Genomic DNA, 21,360 nt, shown 5'->3' on the forward strand with positions numbered 1-21,360 from the left:
CAAAGAGCCAGCCAGCCAGAGGACCAAACCACGGGCTGTCTTCAGAACTGTCCCCCCTCAGAAGGTCTTACCATCACAGCTCTGAGATGGAAAAAACAACAAGAAACAAACACAAGCACAGGAAAGTCTGAACTTAACTGAAGTTTCAACCGGTAACTTTTTTGAAGTTACGTTTCTTAGTTACATCTGAGTTACTGGGAGACTGAGATAAACACAATTAGAAACTGAGAAGATAAGCAAGGATCTATCAGAATTTGTGCTGTGGTAACATCTGCCTTTCCTAACAAGGACTTGTGCTTCTTCACCATGCCCCTGCATCACATCACATTGCCCCCAAACATTTGGAGGGGAAAAGAAAAAAAACTTCCCAAATAAAACCAAAACTCACTGAACTGGAGCAGGAAATGGGCCTGCTTTAGCACACTGATAGCACACGCTTCTCAAACTTAAGCCTAAGTCAGTTTTTCTCCTTTCATGGACCTAAGAGTATAAACATGACTAAAGATCATTTTGGGGAAGTTTTCACTTGCAAGTATGCATAGATGAAAGAGTTATTCTTAGTCATCTTCTCCATGTCAAAAATAAACCCAGCCATTTCCAGAATGTGTCACAATACAATATTAACTGTGTATCTGCAGTCACTGAATCAGTGGACACTTAATGGCCTTAATTTAGAATCTCTCTATTTTCTGGAAACAGTCTAGCCTCTGGTGCTGGAATACTCTGAACTACTAATACCACTTCTGAAGGAGTCAATGTGTCAGCATAAACACCTCTAAAACCAGTCCTAGTGACAAGCAAGCCAAACAGCATGCCCCCCTCTCCTCCCCCTGCCCCTTGGCAGCCTGGCTGCCAGACACAGAGCAGAGGCTGCATTTTTCAAATTTATGGCAAGTATACAAGGACTCTTCAAACAAAAAGAGCTTGAAAAGGTATAGCAAAACAATTTGTTCTCATACAAAGTGCACACTGTAAGTGTATATTTTACATTACCTATGTATTATACATATATAAGCATGCCAGGCTGCCTGTACAGACACACAAAGCCATCCTTAGCCATCCTGTAACTCGTTGACTGTGGACACAACACAAGAGCAAGCTGAAAAAAACAAGAAGCACCACATAGGAAGGAAGACCTCAATTTCAGTCACCTGACATCAACTTCATTTCAAGGGAATCAAAACACACCATGCTCCTAAGAAGTATGGTCTCTTCCAGTAGAAAGCCAGATTTCCTGCTGACACCAGGGGAATCCAACCCAGCTGAGAACAGGCACACGTTACCAAGGTCTCACAATAAATGTTACAGCCACGTGGAAGAGTCCCAGTGGGAAATACATAGCATTTGAAAGTTTTCCCTTGAGTTTTCAAGATACTAATTATAAAATACCAGAGCAGTGAGACAGCTGGAGCAGATACAAGGTACGCGTTAAAAGAGGTGAAAGACTTGATTGCTAGCTGGTTTCTCAGTGAACGTGCTTCACCTCTCATTTACGGCTTCCTGAACCCAAAAAGAAGGGCTCTCATCTCCACGTTTCTCATGAGACATGGTCCACGTGAAATTTTAATTCAGAATATCTAAGAAAGCAGAATCTTCTCAGATGATGCCTACTTCTAGATTTGAGACAAAACTGAAGGAAATCAGAACTCTTCATAAGCAGCGTGACCACCACAATATCAGACATTTCATACTGCTCTACATCTTCAGGTTAACAATAAGGCAACAAAGAACAAAGAAAGGAAATGCAAAATTGAGAACAGAGTATTTCTCTCTCTCTCTTTTTTTTTTAATTTATTTTTTAAACATTTACAAAGCCAGTGATGGATTTGCCCACATTTACAGACAAGGCAGGAAAAGTCAGGCCGCCTGCTGCAGACCACAGGGGAAGAAGAATTTGAATGTGGCATCCTTCAGTTTTCTGTTGGAACTTCATGCCTCCACTATTATAAGCTGCATCTCCAATTCCTTCTTCAAGTCACATGAAGAAAACAGCAGCTGCCAATATCAAGCAGCATTTTAAAAGCCTTCCCTACCAGGTATTAATTCAATATGTTTACTTAACATGAAGGGGTTAATAGACGTTTTGCTGAAAGGCAAAATAGAAGGAAACACACAAGCGAACGTGCTGATACCTGGCAAGTCAGCCCAGTCACAGAACAGCCTCCCAGCACACAGCCTTGCAGGAACCAAGATTCAGGGGAAGGACTGAAAACTTCTAAATCCAAGGCTTGAGCTGAAAAAACACCATTACACCAGTGCTACAAGTAGGTGTGCCCACCTCACGGCAGCTGATTTAAAGAATACTGATGTCCCCCCGGCAATTGTTGCTGGTGATCCCAGCACTGCACTACTGCCACTGCAGACTGCTATCTGCCCCAGGGGGAGGCAGCAGTGATAAGGAGGAGGTGGGGTGAGATTCAAGTCAGGAGAGCAAAGCTGCTAATTACTGCTCTGGGCAGCAAGTAAGAAGATACAAGATACAAAGATAAAAACAGCACTCGTTTTAAAGACAAACTTCCTTCAAGCAGAGAACGGTAAAATTACTGTTCACGTTTCCAGTTGATAAAGAAGTGAAACATGACAAAAAACAAGACTGAACATAAGACTTGGTCTGAGTAAGACTTGAATCAAGCACGTGTTGAGTGTTAAGTGAGTCAGTGTAATTTTAATTCTCAAAACGTTTACTAACCTTATAATAGGCAGAGAAAAAAAAAAAAGAGAGAGTTTCCATATGACCTGTCCTTCAGAAAGAATAGAACCTGTAGTATTCAGTGAAAAAAACAAGTATTTCAAAGTCACCAGACATGGGCAAACATGTATTTGAAGTGCTCGTGTATATGATAAGAGACATGCATGCCAGTTGGTCATTGGATAATCTGTTTTCCACCCATGTAATATATTTAGCAACCAATATAGAATGGCGAAATGAAGGAAGTGAGATGCCCTCTTTTCTCCCTGATGAAGGTACTTCATGAACATCAATTACATGTTAATATCCCTGGGAGGCAAGTGTGACAAGTCCTATTAAGCCATTTTAAAGATTAGGACACTGAGTCACAGTGCCAGATTAAGAACTTCCTCAAAACCAACAGGAGAGTCGGGGGGGGGGGGCAGCTGCACCCCAGTGGGGCCAGGGCAGCATGAAGCTACACTGCTACTCTGCCTTGTCTCAAGAGTTGGAGTCTCTGAGACACACACACACACACAAAAAAGAAAGCAAGCAAGAAAAAAAAAACACATTCAGATGCAGTTTCCTGCCTATGCCAGCACGCCTCAATTCTGACCTGCAGGGACCATCTTTAGATGCAAGAATGCAGCTTGGTTTCCACGTTTTGGCTGAAAGCACCAAAAAGGTTGCCAATTGTAAACGGTTTTTTCAAGTCAGCAGAGCCCTTCAGATCCTTCCCGATAAGCTAGTTAGGAGGGAACTGAAAACTTTCTGATACTGGATCAACCACATACGCCTGGGGCAAGTAAACCAGCAAAACCAAGTCAACTTACGGCCAGCAACGTGAATTCAATTCACACGCTGAATTTACACATCCAAAATAAAGCAAGGGACGCGACAAGACAATTACTATCGTAGATTAAGGCATACTTCAAAGCACAGACGAAGACCCAGCAGATGCCATATTCACTTAACTCAGAAGGTGCGTAGGGAGGGGTGTTGTTACGCTCATTAACACACTCACTAGGACACATCCAAACTAATAGCCCACTTCAGCGCCGCAACGCGTTCGGAAAGCATTTGCCTGCCTTAATCGCGGGATACTTACGAAGCAACGCCGCTTTTCCTTTTTCTGCGTCTCCCTCCGACCGAACGCGAGAGCCCCAGAGCTGCCCCGCCTGGCACCGCGCTCAGCCACCCAAGCAGCCGACCAGCGCCCGCCCGCACCCTGACACGGCCCGGCCCCAGGAGCTGCCACCCGCCACGGGACGACCCGGCCCCTCCGCACCTGCTCCGCCCGCAGCGTGACCCTACCGTCGGCGGAGACGCCGCTCCGCATGCTGCCCGCCGCGCGGCACGGCTCCTCTCGTCCCGGCTGGGCTTGGGGCGGGGCCGGGGCGGGCGGAGGCGGGCCGGTAGCCCCAACCCCGTGCGAACCGCGCCGGGCGCCCCGCGCCTCCAGCAAGGTGCACGGCCGCGCCGCGCGCAGCGGGAGCTTTCGCCGCGCCCCCTCGTGGCTCCGCGGGCCCGGGCCGTTCGGGCGCCCACCTGCGGGCTCCGGTCGGGATCCGCGTTCAGCCCGAGGAGGGGTCTTTCCTCCTTCCCACGCCACGTGCGGACCGTCGTGAAGGCGGCACCTGTAAATTGGGGAAGTGGGAAGCCGTCGCGGAGCGTGAAATGGGGAACTCAGAAATGACTTTCCTTTGTTTAGGCTCGGTATTTGAGGAAGCTGAAGGCTTGTCATATATTGGAAAGATTTAACCTACGAGTACGCGGAAAACTACTAGAAATAAAGGTCAGGATAGAGCTAACGCTACTTGTGCTACACCTGCTTGACTTTCATCAACACAGCCATCTTGCTAATGTGGAAGTGAGGTTTCACAAAAAAGAATACAGACACGAGTAGGAATCACTTGACGTGCTGCAGCAAGGAGGGGAAATGCTCTGCAGGCAAAGCACATAAATAAAGGTTTGATAAAAAACCTCAGCAGACCCTACAGTTCCTTACAGATACAGTAGGTATCTGACAGCATTTGTAAATGCTTTGACGTGTGCCACACAGCCACCTACCCTGAGTGACCTGGGAGGTGCCTGCAGGAGCAGGACGCTTGGCTCTCACAATAGGAGCTACCTGACCTATTTCACATTTGCTTGCCCTGAGCCAAGTGTGAAACTGCCTGGGAGAACATGGGGAGAAAACAGTCTGAGGAGCAGTGGCCCTGCTCATCCACACACAGCCGGGTGAAGCACAGTCTGTAAGGAGCTGAACATTTAGCCAACCCTCTGAAATCATTTGTCAACATCGGGGTACTTTGCACAACAAAATTTCTCTCATCTGGGTTGAAATTTGTCTTCTTGAGGCTTGCTTGGCTGAACTTAACTTTTATTCGGTCATTAATTTTTGAGTTGCAGTATATTTATCTGGTTTATTTAACTTTGGGAGAATATGTGTACTTTTTCCTTAAAGTGATAAAGGTAAGACAACAACAATAAAAGAGAAGGTACATATCATTTTCTTGTTATCAGAAGGAGTGCAGATCTTTAGCAGCCTTGAGGAAAACAAGAACAAACAGTGAGAAAAGTCTCTTGGCAAACTTTCAGCGAAGGTAATCTGTAGTTAGCAGGGAGTGGGTGTGTACTAAAGAAATGCTATCAGCCTGACTGAAAGTCTTCCTAGCTTCAGTCCAGCATTGAGAGCCACGTGGAAGAAAGTTTCCTCTACAGAGAACCCAGAAAATACAAAGTCAAACTTAATTTAACCCTTCCTGGAAAATATTCTAAAGCTTCCTTCTTTAGGAAGGATGCTTACAGCACTGACCTCCTGTGTACCTCTTCACCTTTCCCAGGTCTCTCTTTCCTCCACTCAGAAGATTCTAAGCGTAAAGTAAAGTAACCCCCTCCTGCCAAATGCCTCCAGGATGTGCCAGCACATCCTGAAGAATGGAGGCATGGAAGTGGCTGCATGCACCAGGGACCTTGCTATTCTAATGACCATGGTCAGTGTGTTTGCTGATTAAATACTTGGCCTTTGAAAATGGCCAGAAGATGAACATACACTTCATGCCCACTAGTTTTAACTCTAATCATAAACATCTTCCATTAGATACTACTTAACTGGAATTAAGAAATTTTTTATTCACAGTCACACCCACCTCTTTCCAAAGGAAAACATAGCTTAGATACAGTCTAATCTCACTGACTAAAGCTTAGTTTAGTAAATACTAATCAAGAACTACAAATCTGCCATTACATGTGGTTCTGTTGGCTACTCTAGCCCAACCTCTCTTAGATGAAATGCAGGACATATAACCATAAAAGGAAGCAGTGCCTTCCCTAGGTGCTCCAGGGCCTCCCCTTCCAGCAAGACCAAGTTCCTAACCCATTATTTTTAACAGCACGGCTGCTTTGTACATTTTTTTTGTTCACGCTTGGCTGTTCACCCCTTTTAAAGGATAGGAGTAAGAATAGTCCTTATGAAAAACAATCCAGCCTTATCAACTCATAAAGCCATGCCTGCTAAGTGCCGTAGGATGTTCATCCCCTCACTGTGGATTATTACATAAAGCACTCTCCTTCCTGACATGTGCAAGCCTACCTATTCAAATTCTTGTAAATGTAATACTATCTACATATCCAACACAATAAAAGTCCTTCTTGTGGTATTTAAATGTTCTGTCTGATCTTTTCTAATTAATTATGGATTTCTTCAAAGTTAACTCTTTCTTTTTTAAACAAAAGGTTGTTAACACTCTGGTTGTTAGTGTTGCAGCCTGTGTCTCGAGAGACCATGCTGAATTCACTCCCCCACCACTCACCCCCTTTATGCCTTTGAGCAAGTCCTGCATGTACATTGAGTATATTGGTTTGTGATCTATTGATCTATAGGGTAAGGTAATAAGGCTCATGAGGGTGAAATGCTTGTATGAAGGTAAAAACCTCGACGTTTTATTACATCCCATAATAGGGCACTATTGGAAGCGTAAGTATTTTCCTGCTCATGGTTTGAGGTTCGTCATCATATTCATCTCTCGTGAGAATCAGTATTTACATACAAATTTTCATATCTTCTCTTTCAGTAATACTGTGGAGTTTTGTTTTTGTTTTTAAATGAACATATGAAGTTGTTAGAGTGGTTCTTTTAAAGGAATTTTGCTTTACAGATGATGGGAAGCAGATCTAAGGAAAGGAAGCTAATTTCTTTATGTGGGAGCATGATTTTCCAGGAGCGTGGAATAGCTGGATTTTCTTACCACATGTGCAGGAAATAGCACTTCCTACTCAAGCCTGAATTTGTCAGATAATGCCTTTAATGAAATGACTCCAGTGTGAGGCACCTTATTAGCAGCATCTCTGCTCAAGTTTCTAAACACATCAGCAGATTTATACATGCCTATTGAGGTAGAGTTTAAAACACTGTTCAATGGTAAACAGTGAATATTTAAATCATTCCACAGGATCCTTACTACTTAATTAAAAGCAACAACAACAACAAACCCCCAACAAAACCAGAAACAAAAATACAACAGAGAGAAGTACCAATAGAACACACCTAACTAATTTTCTAGCCCTCTTTCCACAGTCAACAGCAAGTTCATGAACTAGGGAAGATGAGTGATGAGTCTTTTATCCTCCAACACCAATCCTGGTGTTGTGTTTATTAGGTTGGTTTGGTTTGTTTTTGTTTCCATACATGAATGTTTTCTCTGATATTTTCATAGGGAGGAAACAAAGTTTGTCTGATACAGTTTACAGATACAAATCTAGGAAATTTCACTTTTTGGATAACATCTCTTTGCTGCTTACATCTCCCTGAAGCTAGAATGGATTTTACTGACACAAAATTATTAATCATACACAAATCTGAGCACAGAATAATCTCTTGCTTCCCATATAATTCTGAATTAAGTGATTCTTAGACACCTTGGTAACTGCAATCTGTCTGCAACTAGCCAGCACAAGCCTCTTCAGAATCTTCAGTTCGTGAATCTAGAAGTTTCTTATCTGAAAGCAGAAGAATGAGCCTAGCACTCTCTAAGATAGCTCTAATTTTGGTAAGGCATAAAGTTATCATAGAACCTCACACTTTTGCTTGATCTGCACTTGCATGTCAGACGCCATTTTGTGAGAGTGTCCTCTGCTGCCATCTGGCACAGCAACAACATGTAATGGAACGCTGGTGAGGAGGTTCAATCTCTACTGCTGTACCACCAACATCTAATGTAATAAAAGGAGGCATCACTTTCAGAGCAGCCATCATATAAACAGTTGCATTTTTTTCCTTTTTCTGTCCTGTTAAAATATTTAGTCAACCAAAGGGAAGGGGTATATTTGGATGCTTTCCCCAGGAATATGATAATTATTTAATTTTATTAATGCCACATCATATGTACTCTAAGGGCTTTAGTCCACAGATATTTTATATTTTCATTTCTGACATTTGAGTTTCTGTGCTGAAATGGAGTTTTGATTCTACTGTGTTTCACAGAAATCACTACTCTGAGAAATGCATATGAAAGAATATCAAAGGCATAGATGTATTTATTCTCCCGTTGAACATCTCAATGATGTAACAGATATTAGAGAGGAAAGGATCAAGTAATTAAACATTGTTTTGTGTAGATTCCAGTAGGCTTTGGATTGGACCTCATTTTCCTAGCTACTCCTCACAGCTGTGCTGCCTCCAGTTTTGCTGACAAATGAATCTCTGTAAAACTAACCAACCAAGCTCAACAAAGCTGATAAGATTTCCTTCCTGCACTGCTGTGCTAACACCTTTCCTGAAATGTATTCTCAGTTTGGTCATACTCGATTTCAGATTAAGACTCTGCAGAGCAAAATGAAACTTAAATGTCAACTGAATGATAACAAAATTTAAGTTAATACATAGTCTTTCAAGCCAAATGATTCCAGGCTGTGTACAGATGGTAAATAAACTCTGCTTTGTTGGTGTGCTAAAACATCTGCATGAGCTGGTAACTGTCAGCTACTTAGAAGATGTCACACTGCTAAGTAGCCAGCTGGGTTGCTTCGGATTATATCAGGAGGAAAATAAACATGTATGTGATAAAAGATTTAGGGGGACTTGAAAAAAACAAAACACAATAACAAACAGCAAACAAACAAAATTAAAATTAAAATTAAAATCCCCAAAACTATAGAAGAAGTGAATGCTTGACATGCACTCACATGAAAATAGCTCCTAGAATGTGACTGTCTTGCTAGTGAAAAACATGAAGCTCTGTGAAGATACACTTAACAATTCCGATTGTCATCAGCAAGTACCTGACATTATTCCTTGTCTGTGGGAAAGCTTCTGTCAGAGACAAAGATCACTTTCCGGATGCTTTGATGTTAGCATATTAAATCTTAGCAGAGACTTTATTTAATTAAATGTTATTTATGCTTTGTGGGTGTTATTGAACAAAGTCTTCACTGAGTGTCATTAATGGAAGAAAGATAAGAAAGAGTGTGAGCCAGTGAAGACCATGGTGATTAGCCTGAGTGCACAGATAGTCTCTGGTGGCAATTTTGGAAAGTTACTGTTTCTCAGAATGCTCAGGCAGACTTTCCTAGCTCAAGGATGGAACTACAGTACTTCTAACTGCCATGCTTCTGGTTTCAGGCAGGTTCTCTCATTCTTCATTTTTGAATTAGACATATATAGTTAGTCCATGCTACTGTGTTTCATTAATGAGTCCATTCTCATGAGCATTCCCATGCTAGAACTTTAATGGCAAATTCCCCTTTTCTCATTCTCAGGGAGGGAGTTACAGTCTTTGGTGATTCCAGAGTTTACTTCAGGAGTTTCTAGTGACTGATCATTTGCTCTGCAGTGTTACCCTGTATTAGAGAAGAGATGGCCTCACTTCTCATGCTTAGCCAGAGAGGAATGGCTAGGAGGAAGATCAGTTCATTTTTTAAAATTATCTTATGCAAATGTTTCTTACTTGCTCTATGGAGATAATAGAAAACAATCAGCAACTGTTGGGTATCTGTTTTGTCTGTTGTACATTATTATCCATCTTGACAGCATAAAATAAATCAATTATATGTATTCAACTCCCACTTTGTTTGAAAAATAAAGTTGCTAAGAAACAAGAGTTATGCACCATTAATGCCCTTTACCAGCAGCACTTATACAAAAGCCTTAAACTTAGCCATGATACACTTGGAGACTATTACAGGGCAACCTGAGAGCTTATCTGTAGTCTGGGCAAAGAATTCATTGTGAATTTCATTGCTATGCCTTAATTAGGACTCTGGCCAATGTATAATTACAACTTTCATAGTTCCTTCCCATGTTCTGGATTTTCTAGGAAATGTCAGTTAACATCACTGTCATTTTTTCTCTCATATTTGCTGTTTTTTTTCAGAATAATGTGGATAGGGAAAGAGTAAGAGGGGAATAACCAAAGATCTATAGCTTCCACTGAAGCTGTGCATATTATGGTTACATATAGTTCAGCAAAAATAGTATTGATACATCTACAATTTTTCTTCATCTGTAGGTTTTCATTTCAATCTGATGTATGTGTTTTACAAATATCCCTATTTGTAAACTTTGTTCAGAAATATTAAGTTGTCATGGTTCAAAAGGTAAGTTTATGCTCAATGAAAAATGCATACTGACATTTTTTGCTACTGTGCTTATTGACAAAAAAAGAAAATTCCATTCAGTGTCCTACCTTGTACTAGGGTCAATCCCATACTCATTTAAACCAATAACCAGCATTTCTTCTGACCTTAATCAACTGTAAGAGCAAGAAAAAGACAGATATCTCTGTTAAAAGCAAGGATTCTGCAGTTCTCACCGGAGGCCAAATTGCAGCATAGCAACACAATTGCTAAAGCAGATATTCATGGCATTCAGAGGGCACCCCCAGTGCAAATACAAAAAAGACGTTTCCTTAAATCTGGTGTTTTAAAGTTGTGACTTGTATGTCTCTACCTCTATAGGGAGATAGTTTCTATCAACATCAATCGTAGGAAAATTATCCTTCAAAGATTGGAATTCTTGTATTTCTGGGTAAAAATTAAATCAGTGCTCTGAAACTGCTGCTCAGGAATATGTTCTTGAAAGTTTAATTGCTTTTTAACTTCCTAGTGCAACTTCAGTTTTTCTACTTTGTATTCAACCACGCAGCACTGATGGTTTCTCTTTCTTATCTGATCGCAGAAAAAATGTGGCTTATTCCTGTTTCCACCCTTTCATCCCTGGTTTCTTAAATGAAGCCTAGAGCCATTTACCTTATGTGATAATTAGTTCAAGCTTAGTCAACTTCAGTTCTCTCAGTTAAACTGGCCCCTTTCCAGCACTGACAGTTTTCCACAAACGTATTGGGAAGAGTTTGGTCTTACTGTCTCTGCTGTCAAGAGAAGTTCATCACTGACATTCAGGGACAAGAACCTTGTGCTATCAAAAGCCCCTACTATTGCTTTCCCCCAGGATATCAGGCTCTGCAGTGCCGTGCTTCCTAGCACCACTTTGATGGTGGCTTACAACTTGATAGAGAGGTGTCACCTCATGAAATGCAACCAGCAACCAAAGTAACACTGGAAGGCTTGTTGGACAGCCTTCTTTAAGTTGCTTAGCTTTTCTTAGCTCATGTGATCTCACTGGATCACAGCAAATTATTGCTCTTGACAACCTGTAGAATATTATTATGAACTCCGTAATTTGGTATTTAAACATGTCACGTTAGCAACCTTAAACAATCAAGTGCATCTCAAAGAGAGACCTTTTTGCAGTTGCACCATCTGCCAATAGCTTTCTAGTCTCCGTGCCAGGATTTAAAAAAAAAAAAAAAAAAGGCATTGTTTAATTTAAAAAAAAAAAAAAAGGACCTGAGCAACTGCAAATTTCTCAACAGAGTAGCTGGCATCTTTCCACCTTTCCTGCTTGTGCATACCCAGAGCAGATTTCAACTAGTGACGGAGGAGCCTGAACGAGTAGAGAGAGCAAAACCCACTTTCAACTCTCTGGAATGGTAACAGCAGCACTTGGGGGGCGAGGGGGGAGGGAACAAAGCCTGTGCACAAGTGCATTTTTGTAACAGCTGAAATGAAAGCATTTAGCAACTGCCACATTCTCTGAGGAAATCCTGTTGAGCAGAAACCTAGACCGTCAGCCTGTTGCATGATCATTCCATGTTGTTCACAGGACTGGCATTTCTTTCAAATGCCCTTTAACAGGTTATTTAAAATTCATGCACGAGGGTGATCCATGAAACTCAGCACAACTGAAGAGTCTTTGCCACTCAACCTTTCTGATGTGAACACATTTCTTTCTGCCTGTGAAGGGCTTCTTTTAGCTATACCACATTCTTGCAAGTTCTTAATGTGCAGCAATTATACAGCTGTTCAAAGAGAGGCACCCAGCATCACACGTTCACATCACACCAACATACTGTTTAACAAAGTATAAGCTAAAAACTATAAGGTACTTTCAGTATTACAAAAAAAGCCAGTAATGTCACAAAGTTCAAATGGTTTCTCTGTTTCTGTGCCTGTTCTCACTTCCTGGTGATCTAAGATCCCTGTCTAGCCTTTTACTTTCACCCACAGTGCTAAATATTTTCTGTCAGACAACAAACACAAGTTTAGATATACATAGGCAAAACCAGCCCCTATTTAACAGACTGCGTCAGAGAACAGTTTTCTGTAAAACTTCACAGATGAAACTTCTTATTACAAAAAGTTCTCAATTTCATGCAGATTTACATCTTTCAAGGATCACGTTAACTGCATGGTTGCCAACAGGAGCCCTGCCCCTGCTCTTATCACTTACTCCCAGCAGTGATAGAGTAGGGACTTTTTTAGAGCACAGAAGTAGTACCTTCAGCTAACATGTACATTTTACTCCGTGCTCGTGGAGAGAAAGTTTGTATGAACTTTTTATTTCACAATATACTCAGATTTTGGAAAGCTGCCCACCCTTGCTTAAAACATTAGTCAACAAAGCATCAGTAAGCATCTTAAACTAAACTAATGTCTACATGTCACTATTTATAAATGTGTAGGTGCTTGCCTGGAGGCAACAGAACCCATAATGTTGCTACCATTTACTTTTATTTATATTTACCTTTTTCTTTTTTAGTAAGGGTTTTCCTACAGCAATTGTTGGTTTCAGGTTTTAATTCAGCCTGCTCTTGGTGCTGGACACAGTCACCCTAACAGCTCTGCACAGTGGCAAAGGAAGGTCAGCTGAGAACAAGGGGCTGGAGCTTCTCCCAGGGCCTGGCTGGGCTGTATTTTCCTAGCACTTCTGTGGACAAATATGCAAAGTTTAATGAAGTCAATGGAAAAACTCCCACTGGCTTTGACTAGCTTTGGATCCAACTGTAAATTAGGAACATTTGATTTTAGTTTCCTTAGTTGTCCACAATATTTTTTTTTTCCTGTGTTAACAACATAGTTCCTCTTTAAACAATGACAGAACTTCTTTTTGATCAAACGACTGGTTTGTCAGTGAGTTACACTACAGCATGATCAGATAGTGATCCTAACATTGCTGCTAACTCAAGAAGGAGCAAAACATGCCCTTTCTGGTTTTGTGGGTAAAGTCATTGACTTCAAGGGATTTGTATAGCATTCTGATACACTTTGTTTTCAGCATGTATTAAAATGCTGTTCTGAAAGAAGGAATTGGCTGTGTTATCTTACCTTTGCAGAAGAACAAAGCGAGTACATGTCATAGTTATAGAAAACCTACAGAAATGACACAGAAACTCATCTAAGGCAACTTACTAATTTAACAAAGTATTGCAGTATTAACACTGAAGCAGTATTAACTGAGGAATGTCAATATCCTGTATCCCCTCCCTTGCTTCCTCCATGTGTGTGACACATGACATACACAATATATCACAGAGGAAAGCACAAAGGAAGCACACAGCAAATAAGGATTTTGTTGGTTTAGTAAGGATAACATTAAAGAAATACGTATTCTTGGAATCAAAAATATAGAACCTGAAAACAGAGGGTTGTTAGCAAGACAGTTTACGTTGAAGTTTAAGTTCCCTGCACATTTGTCTGAGTAAGATAAAGATGTAATGAAAGACTACTAAGTAATTAAACCAATGTGCTTTTTAGTCAGGGTTGTTTTTTTTGTTTGTTCGTTTTTTGTTTTTTTAACCCAATTTCCCACTAAAAATACTGGTCTTTTGCAACAAGCAACATCTATGCAATTGTGTATCAGTAGAATTTGCTTTCTGAGTAATGATCTTCCCTCCAAACATTTTCTTTTTATAAACTCCCTTAAGCATTTTGCAATACGTTTCCTGTTCAGACATACCACTTCATCACCAGAAAATGACTCAACCGATGAGACCAGCATCTTCCTGGCCTGCAAACAAGCTGAGGAATCAATACTAGTTAGGAAAATAATTAACATTCTCAAAACTTGACATATTAGTCAAAACACTGATGCCTAGGCCATGTTTTAATAGAGCAGGAATATGTTAGAAGTTATTTACCTTGTCATTAGAAGTACTTCAGCTCATTCAGCAAGAATAAAAATATTCTGCTTATTCAATAACTCTAAAATGCTTTATATTTCTGTAATTGCTCTACCACATTATATTTTTAAAGCAAAAAACAGGTTTATGACCAAGATTTGTAAAAGGCTAAACCCTTCTGCTTCTCTTCTTAGGTCTGGGTTGAGAATTGTTATGAAGAAGTGCTTGATTATTACTATTTTTTTACATTAAAAAAAAAAAAAAAAAAAGCCTGAGAAGCACAATACTGTCATTTTCAACACATTTACCAACATCTTTGTTTTTCAGCTCTAGGATGTTAGAGATCTTGTTATATTTTTTATGCACAAAAATGAATGCTAGTTAATGTTTGTATGTATGTCATATGTATGAAATATGTTTCATCCAGAATATATTTCTGTAAAAAAATTAGAAATCAATCCAAACAATAAGCCATCTCAATTCTCCTTTCAAGAGCAGAAGCATTACCAAAAATTAATCCTACAGTTTCATCTTAAAACTTTAACTACTCCATTATTGTCTGCACAGCCATAATAGAAACAACTACAGAATTTCTTTTACACTCTACACTGAAATCAGAGAAGTAGAAATGCTTTGTTTTGCCAGGATGTTGAAGCACCATGTTTCTGGCATTTCAACTGAGTTTAGAGACAGCTCCACCTACTCATGTAGGCCTAGCCTGTATAAATATTCCCAACTCTTTGGAATCTCCTGAGGGACACAATCTGCAACTAAAGCTGAAATCTCTAACACCTGCCACAGAAATTTGTATTTAGTAGCATAACTAAGGCCAGTTTTTCATTATTAGGAAGCCAAGAACTATTTTGCAGATGTAGATGCTGAAGTTCATGGAAATAACATACCAATAGTCATGATGCAAGCAAATGGCCAGGCTGAGAATGCAATTGAAATCTTTTTACACCTAGTTCAATTTTTCACCTTCATATCTTCCACCACATGCCCATATCCACCTTGCTGCCATTATTTTCAATTGCAAATGGGGAGAACAAAGCTTGGAGGGTACATGATTTACCCAAAATTCATAGCTGCTTCTTTTCTATTACTGTTCAGATAGTTTCCAAATCAAATGCAGGAAGGAATAATCATTTACAGTTTATGAAACCCTGGTGTATTAAGCAGAAGAATGGCCTTGATCAATAGCAAGAAAATTATCCTCATTTGATATTTGTTTCAATTTTTAAAATTATTATTATTTTTAATCAGACAGAACAATTGATCTTTCTCTAATTCAAGTGGTTTCCTTCAAGCAAACTTTTAAACATGTTGTAAGAGACAAAGGAAGATGGTAAATAACAACACAAAGGAGGGCTATTGAAATGAAACTTATTTCATATTAACACAAGTAACTTCCTATCACAAGTCTTAATGAAAGACATGCCATTTATGGGTGCATACACAGCACGGTGATATATGTTCCCATCTTGTACTGACCTGATTCCAGGCCAAAAGTGGTTGGAAAAATAAGGATGCCATATCATCTGACATACAGTGTTGTTCTGATAAATGTCCGAGGTCACATTCCACTGCTATCATTGCTGGCCTTTCATCTGCAGAAGCTGTTCTCTTGCTTTCACAGCCAACAGCACAGCAGAGACTTGAAAGCAGCTGAAAAACATAAATGATAACTACCACAGAAACATCAAGGAAAAGAAAATCAAAATACTAGAATGTTTTCAGCTATAAATGCAGCTTCAAACTTCTATTACAAGTTTGATTTTAAATATCTTCCCTTCCACATCACTATAGACTTACTGTGGGTTTTGTAGGGAAGATTAACAGAAAGTGCAAACAATGAACTAGCATTACCAAAGCTTTGGATATCTCAGTATCTATACAATGTAATGATTTCTCCTGTCTCTGGCATTTCAGGTTCCTTATTTATTTGCCTCGGATATCAATTGATATTGTTATGTTAATAACAAAGCTTCCTGTCAACACTGCAAAATCTAGATGTGCTTTGCTAAGTCTTTGCTTTCAATCAGGAAGAAAAAAAGAAGGACATAGGCAGATTCTTAGGTAAGATATGCCTCCCTCTTTTTTGTGAGCCAAAGTTATTTCAACTGATCAGATGTGGGACAAGGTAACTTAGACTTCTCCTGGAAATCAAAAATAATTCTATGTTATGCATATATTTACTGGGAGAGGAAAAATGGGTCTACAATGTCATCTTAAGTTGTTCTGCTCACCCAGAGAAAGTACATGTGACCCCTGCCCTATAGCTGCAAGAATCTTTTCTTTAAAATGTTTTAAAATAGATTTGGACAACTGCCTACGTCTGAATGCCTGAGGCTTTGCTCTCCCACAGAGAGGAAGGAAAAAAGGAAAGAAAGAAAGAAGAAAATTGGATTAAAAAGAGAACTTCTCACATAAACCTGGATAAAACAATTTTATTGAGACCTTAGCATCTCCTTTTGAGTTATTAGGAAATAAAGATTTGAAAATCCATACAAGTCAGACAAGGTATAATTAAGCAGTTTAACAATGTACCTTTTATTCAGCAAAAAATCATTATACAAAAGCAGTTTTTAGACTAGATGGAGTTAAATGAGATGTATACAGTAGAGAAAAACAGGTAAACTAATACAAGGCACTAGCATTGCTTCAAAGGCCCCCCATTCATATAGTGTACATCCATGCACTTCAATGGAAGGAAATTTGCTATGTTTCTCCTTTCCAGCTTCACTCCTATTCTGATATGGTAAGATCAGAATGGATGTAAATTGCAAACCAGCTAGAGTCCACTTTGCTCACATCCCATTTGTAGATGTACAGTGAGCCTTTCCAAGGAAGTTCTTCCCTAACTTGGCTCCTAAAAAAGTCTCAGTACCCATAAAAGGGTATTCTGTCTCCTAACTAAAAAAGACACAGCATAAGCATATTTTTGTACATGCAACAAGTTCCAAGAGACTACCATACATTTAGCTTCATCCCGCTTCTACCAACTACAGTTCTACAGGATTAAATCTGTATTTGGGTGATAAGAAAAGAACTTAATTTCTCACAACAAATTATTTACTCTATATTCTTTGGTATTCTTTCAGAAAGTGCTCAGACATGACAGAAGAGTAAGGCTGTGGACAGAACAGAAGAAATGATCTCTAAGCTCAGTTACGTAATTTGCTATAACTTTCTGCACCTATATAATCAAGACAAACATGAGAACTAAGTGAAGGCAAGAAAACAGTACAACAGTCACGTGCAACGAAATAAGCTGATTCAGGTCAAGTTAGAGAGGCTTAAGAAGTGATTGTCCTGGTAGGAGTTAGTGCTCACTCAAGTGCAGCAATAATGCATCATCTAACAATAACACTATAGTGCAAATTAAATGGATAATCTTAAGTCACATGAAATTGAACATTAAGGCACTCAGAAAGTATTGGCTTGTTTTAAAATCTTTCTCTGCTTTCACTGGTTCTGATGACTGCTGGGTGGCTTGTTGTGTGTAGAATTAGAAAATGACAGAAATGGAACCATGTCTTCTACTGTTTTGACACGTTGAATGTACCTCTGAGAGCAGTTAAGTTGCTAACAAGTAGGAGACAGGGATTCAAAGGAAAATAAATACACATATTATCATCATTTAATCTGACTACCTGTCTAACATGGACTAAAGAATCTCAGTCAGTTTCAAACATATACTTCTGCTTGCAATATAGTACACATCTGAGAAATAACTAAGTCTTTATTTGAAGTGCTCAAATATAAGAGAGGCTTCTGCATGCCAAAGAAAACTGCACCAAGAACTAGTTTGCCCAGAATACAACAACAACAACAAAATGCTGCAGGTTATTTGTGGTTTGAATGTATCTAGTTTCTGCTTCCAAATTTAGGGTGTTTCTTCTGCTTGATGATAGAGCTGACAGTCACTTTTCCTTTGCTAGTGATTTGTGACAAGTCCTGAATCTGGGATTAAACAAATAAACTAGCCTTTTTTTTAGACTTGTCCTCTGTAAGCACCACTTGTGACTGATGTTAATATTCAGTTATATTATTCAAGTGATCACACCTTATCAAGTGATTCAGGCCAGGTTTTATGAGTGATTCAGAGTCATCAGCATTTTCATGATAGTTCAACATAGTTCAAGACATAGTTAAAGCTAAGTATTCTTCTCTTATAACCACGTTTTCAGCCTGTCAATTATTTAGCAATTTAATATAGCATTTTTGTGTTTTTCTTTAATTTTTGTTGTTTTGTTTGATGTCAAATGGTATTAATTATTACAGTAAGCTTTTTATTTTCTTATCACAACCCAAGTCAGAAGGCTGAAAGGCTGCTTTGGATCATGCACAGTAGCTGTATAAAGGAACAAAACTTGATATTGGGGATTTTCATAGAAGAGTTATATAAATCAGAAGAAATAATTTCCTGTTTCATACATAGAGTTGATACCCTTGACTCTGGAACAGCAAGACCCAGTTTATACTGGCCCTAAACCCATTGATCCGAGAAAAAACAAATGACCATCAAACAAAATCAGAACACCAAGTATGACAAATAACATTTTGAAAAGTCACAGCAATATTTTGTCTTTTCTGAAGAATTTAAACATTTTAATAACTTGCAGTTAATATTCTGAAGGCTTTTTCTAAGTCAAGCTATATTCTCATCCAGTTGCCTATTGATAGACCTAGTTTCTGTATGTTTTCTAAACAAAGGGACTCATTTGATTAGATTCTTGTTGCAATTATTCATATGGGAGAAGGCTATTCATCTGGGCATATGTTCTCATCTCAAACATTGCTGACAAATAAGACAGTGTAGGTATTGCACCTTGAAAAAAATCCAGCTTGTGAAGAAAGCTATTTTTAAAATAAACAACTAGCTGTGATTGTACATGACAATTTTTTTTCTTGAAGAAGAAACACAACAGATCTGTGTCAGACAGAGATCCCACATTTAAACCAGGCAACACCAGGTTTCTGATATGCCTATATCTCAGTATTTATTGGGACTTTTGCATCTACAGATGCAGTGGAAAGAAAGAAAGGTGCTTACAATGAAGCAGATGCATGGAGTTTTAATCTCAGTTCTTCACTAAGTAAACTTGGCTACTCCTCCTTTCTTCAACAGGATGTGAAGTATTTAGAAATGCTTCTTTTATGTGAGGGAGACCTTACTCATGTTATTACTGAGTTAAAGGGCACAGATTAATGATTGTAAAGTACTTTGAAATCCTGAGATGAAAGATATTATGTAAGAATGATGATTTTATACCACTTAGCATTACTTTGTTCATTATGATGTCACGTAATGAGAAAGGAAGCAGTCTAAAACTAGGCATTCAGATTTGTCAAAGGAAACTGTATTCTGGCTGCAAATAATATTCCACATCCATGTGGCATAATTATATCATAAACTTTCATCTTCTTCAGCATAAAATAGAAGTGAAAAAATGCTTCCCCCCGACCAGTGTTTTTAGGCAAAATAATGCATGTTTCAGGGGGGCAAAGCTTCTTCAATGGCATGGCTGTACAATGCATGGTAAAAGGACTACCATCTAATGAAACAACACAACATAAATTCCACAGTATGAAGATAAGCTGCAAATCATGGGGGGGAATACCTTTATTTTCTACATTTTATCTTCTAGTCAAAAGTGCCAAATCTCTTCTGGCATCATTTACCCAGTCCTGCTTGTCACTAGTGAAATGAAATAAAGGGAAGTGAACATCTGTTGACACAAGAAAGGCAGAGAAGTAAAATGAAAGAATATAAAATGATGAGGGAAAAGACCCCAGAATATTTCTGTACTGAAAGTAGGAACAGAGTTCTAATGTTTTCTCCCTTGATTTCTTACAAAAGCCTAGTACGTACCAGCTTCTCAAGTGCTATAAATCCTGCCCTCTTTAAAGAAAGGCTTGGTGTCCTGGAGAGCTCTAGGCACAGCAGATTTATCAGGACAGGGCTGTGGCAGCCTGCCTGACTCCTCCATTTCTCTGCAGCAGGTAACCCACTCATCTCAGACAGGCAGCAGCAAAATATTACGTTCCTCCATGATATAACCTCACACAGTATATAAATATATGACTGTATTTATAGCCATATAGAGAAAATATTTACACTGCTAAGTATTTGGATTATGAATACATAAATAAAATGAAGGCTACTGGAGCCACTGTAAACTAGCAGAGTTATACTAGCATAAGTACAGCGAGATACACTATATAATCTGCAAACTTACATCACTTATTCTGGCTGTGTCAATATGAGAATACTGAGCTGTGCTTTTGGGAAAACTGTATCTTCAGTAAGTACTAGCAGCTTCTTAATCCCTTTAGTATGGCTCTGATACACTGATCACCAAAATCTAGGGCAGGCCTCTGAAGTTGCTGGATCAGGCTCTAATACTCCTTTAGATCATAATCCTGCAAAGATTTAACATTTACAAATAACTTTATCATGTGAGTAGTTAAATGGGATGTTGGAGGATCAGGGTCAGAACTGGAACATTCAGCAAATTCCAGCTTGGGTTATATCTACCAAGGATACAACAGAAATAACGTAAAAGTTAGAGTGGCTTCTAATTGAGCTTCATTCTCAAGAACATGCAACATTGGAGGGCTTAGTATCAGCTTAAATTCACCCACAACTATTCACTCCTATCTACTTCAAAGGGTTTTAATCAGTATGGAAAGCTAAGTACATCTGTTAGAGATATGGACTTGGGTTGTGGCAGTCTTACTTGTGACACAAATATTCTGTGCTCTCTTGTAACTCAGGACATTTTAGCATTTTTCTCCCTTTAAGTCTCCATTTTTTAAATCTTCATCTTCCAAATCATCAAGCAGGAGACATCAGCCAGTGTACGTTTTCCCTTCTCTTTCTGCTTTTAAATCCCAGCTGGATAATTTAGAGGATAAACATTGTGAGGATTTTAACTGTAGCAACAACCAAGAAGAACTCAGAAACAGTGAAGCAAAAGGATAGAAGCAGCTCTTTAATTTAAAAGCTAAGCAAGCAATGTATACAGGCCTCAGCTGAGCTAGGCTACCCTGACCTGACCACCTCAGAAACGTTGGCTGTGGGTTTGTACACTTCCATTCTGTGTAAAGCACTGGAAGTTTAATTTCAGATAAAATGTTTGTATTTATTGAACAAGTCTTCTACGCTTTTGCAGAAGGAAGAATAAACTGAGCAGTAAAAGAGTTGTCCAAACAAATTACATTCTAAAACCT

At 39.2% G+C, this 21,360-nt stretch overlaps 1 protein-coding gene and 1 long non-coding RNA gene across 10 annotated transcripts in view; both read right to left on the bottom strand.

The window, feature by feature from the left end:
• Window positions 1–4,120, bottom strand: part of MICAL2 (microtubule associated monooxygenase, calponin and LIM domain containing 2) — a 119,051-nt gene extending 114,931 nt beyond the window's left edge. For 2 of the 6 annotated variants that reach the window (XM_090140412.1, XM_090140411.1), the window contains exon 1: window positions 3,957–4,120. The gene's annotated coding sequence lies outside the window, so the exon portion shown is untranslated. Of the gene's footprint in view, window positions 1–2,132; window positions 3,771–3,956 lie in introns of those variants that run through there. The other 4 variants (XM_090140413.1, XM_090140414.1, XM_031614036.2 and 1 more) reach the window with 3 other exon arrangements.
• Window positions 4,121–6,843: 2,723 nt separating this feature from the next.
• Window positions 6,844–21,360, bottom strand: part of LOC149917728 (uncharacterized) — a 37,250-nt gene continuing 22,733 nt past the window's right edge. For 3 of the 4 annotated variants that reach the window (XR_016466670.1, XR_016466671.1, XR_016466673.1), the window contains exons 3-8: window positions 15,616–15,789; window positions 13,962–14,023; window positions 13,331–13,375; window positions 12,750–12,932; window positions 10,354–10,419; window positions 6,844–9,508 (exon numbers count right to left, since the gene is read on the bottom strand). This is a non-coding gene — a long non-coding RNA (uncharacterized LOC149917728). The remainder of the gene's footprint in view (window positions 9,509–10,353; window positions 10,420–12,749; window positions 12,933–13,330; window positions 13,376–13,961; window positions 14,024–15,615; window positions 15,790–21,360) is intronic. The other variant, XR_016466672.1, reaches the window with a different exon arrangement.

The sequence above is a fragment of the Phasianus colchicus genome, chromosome 5 (assembly GCF_987193195.1).
Source record: "Phasianus colchicus chromosome 5, bPhaCol1.hap1.1, whole genome shotgun sequence".
NCBI lineage: Eukaryota > Metazoa > Chordata > Aves > Galliformes > Phasianidae > Phasianus > Phasianus colchicus.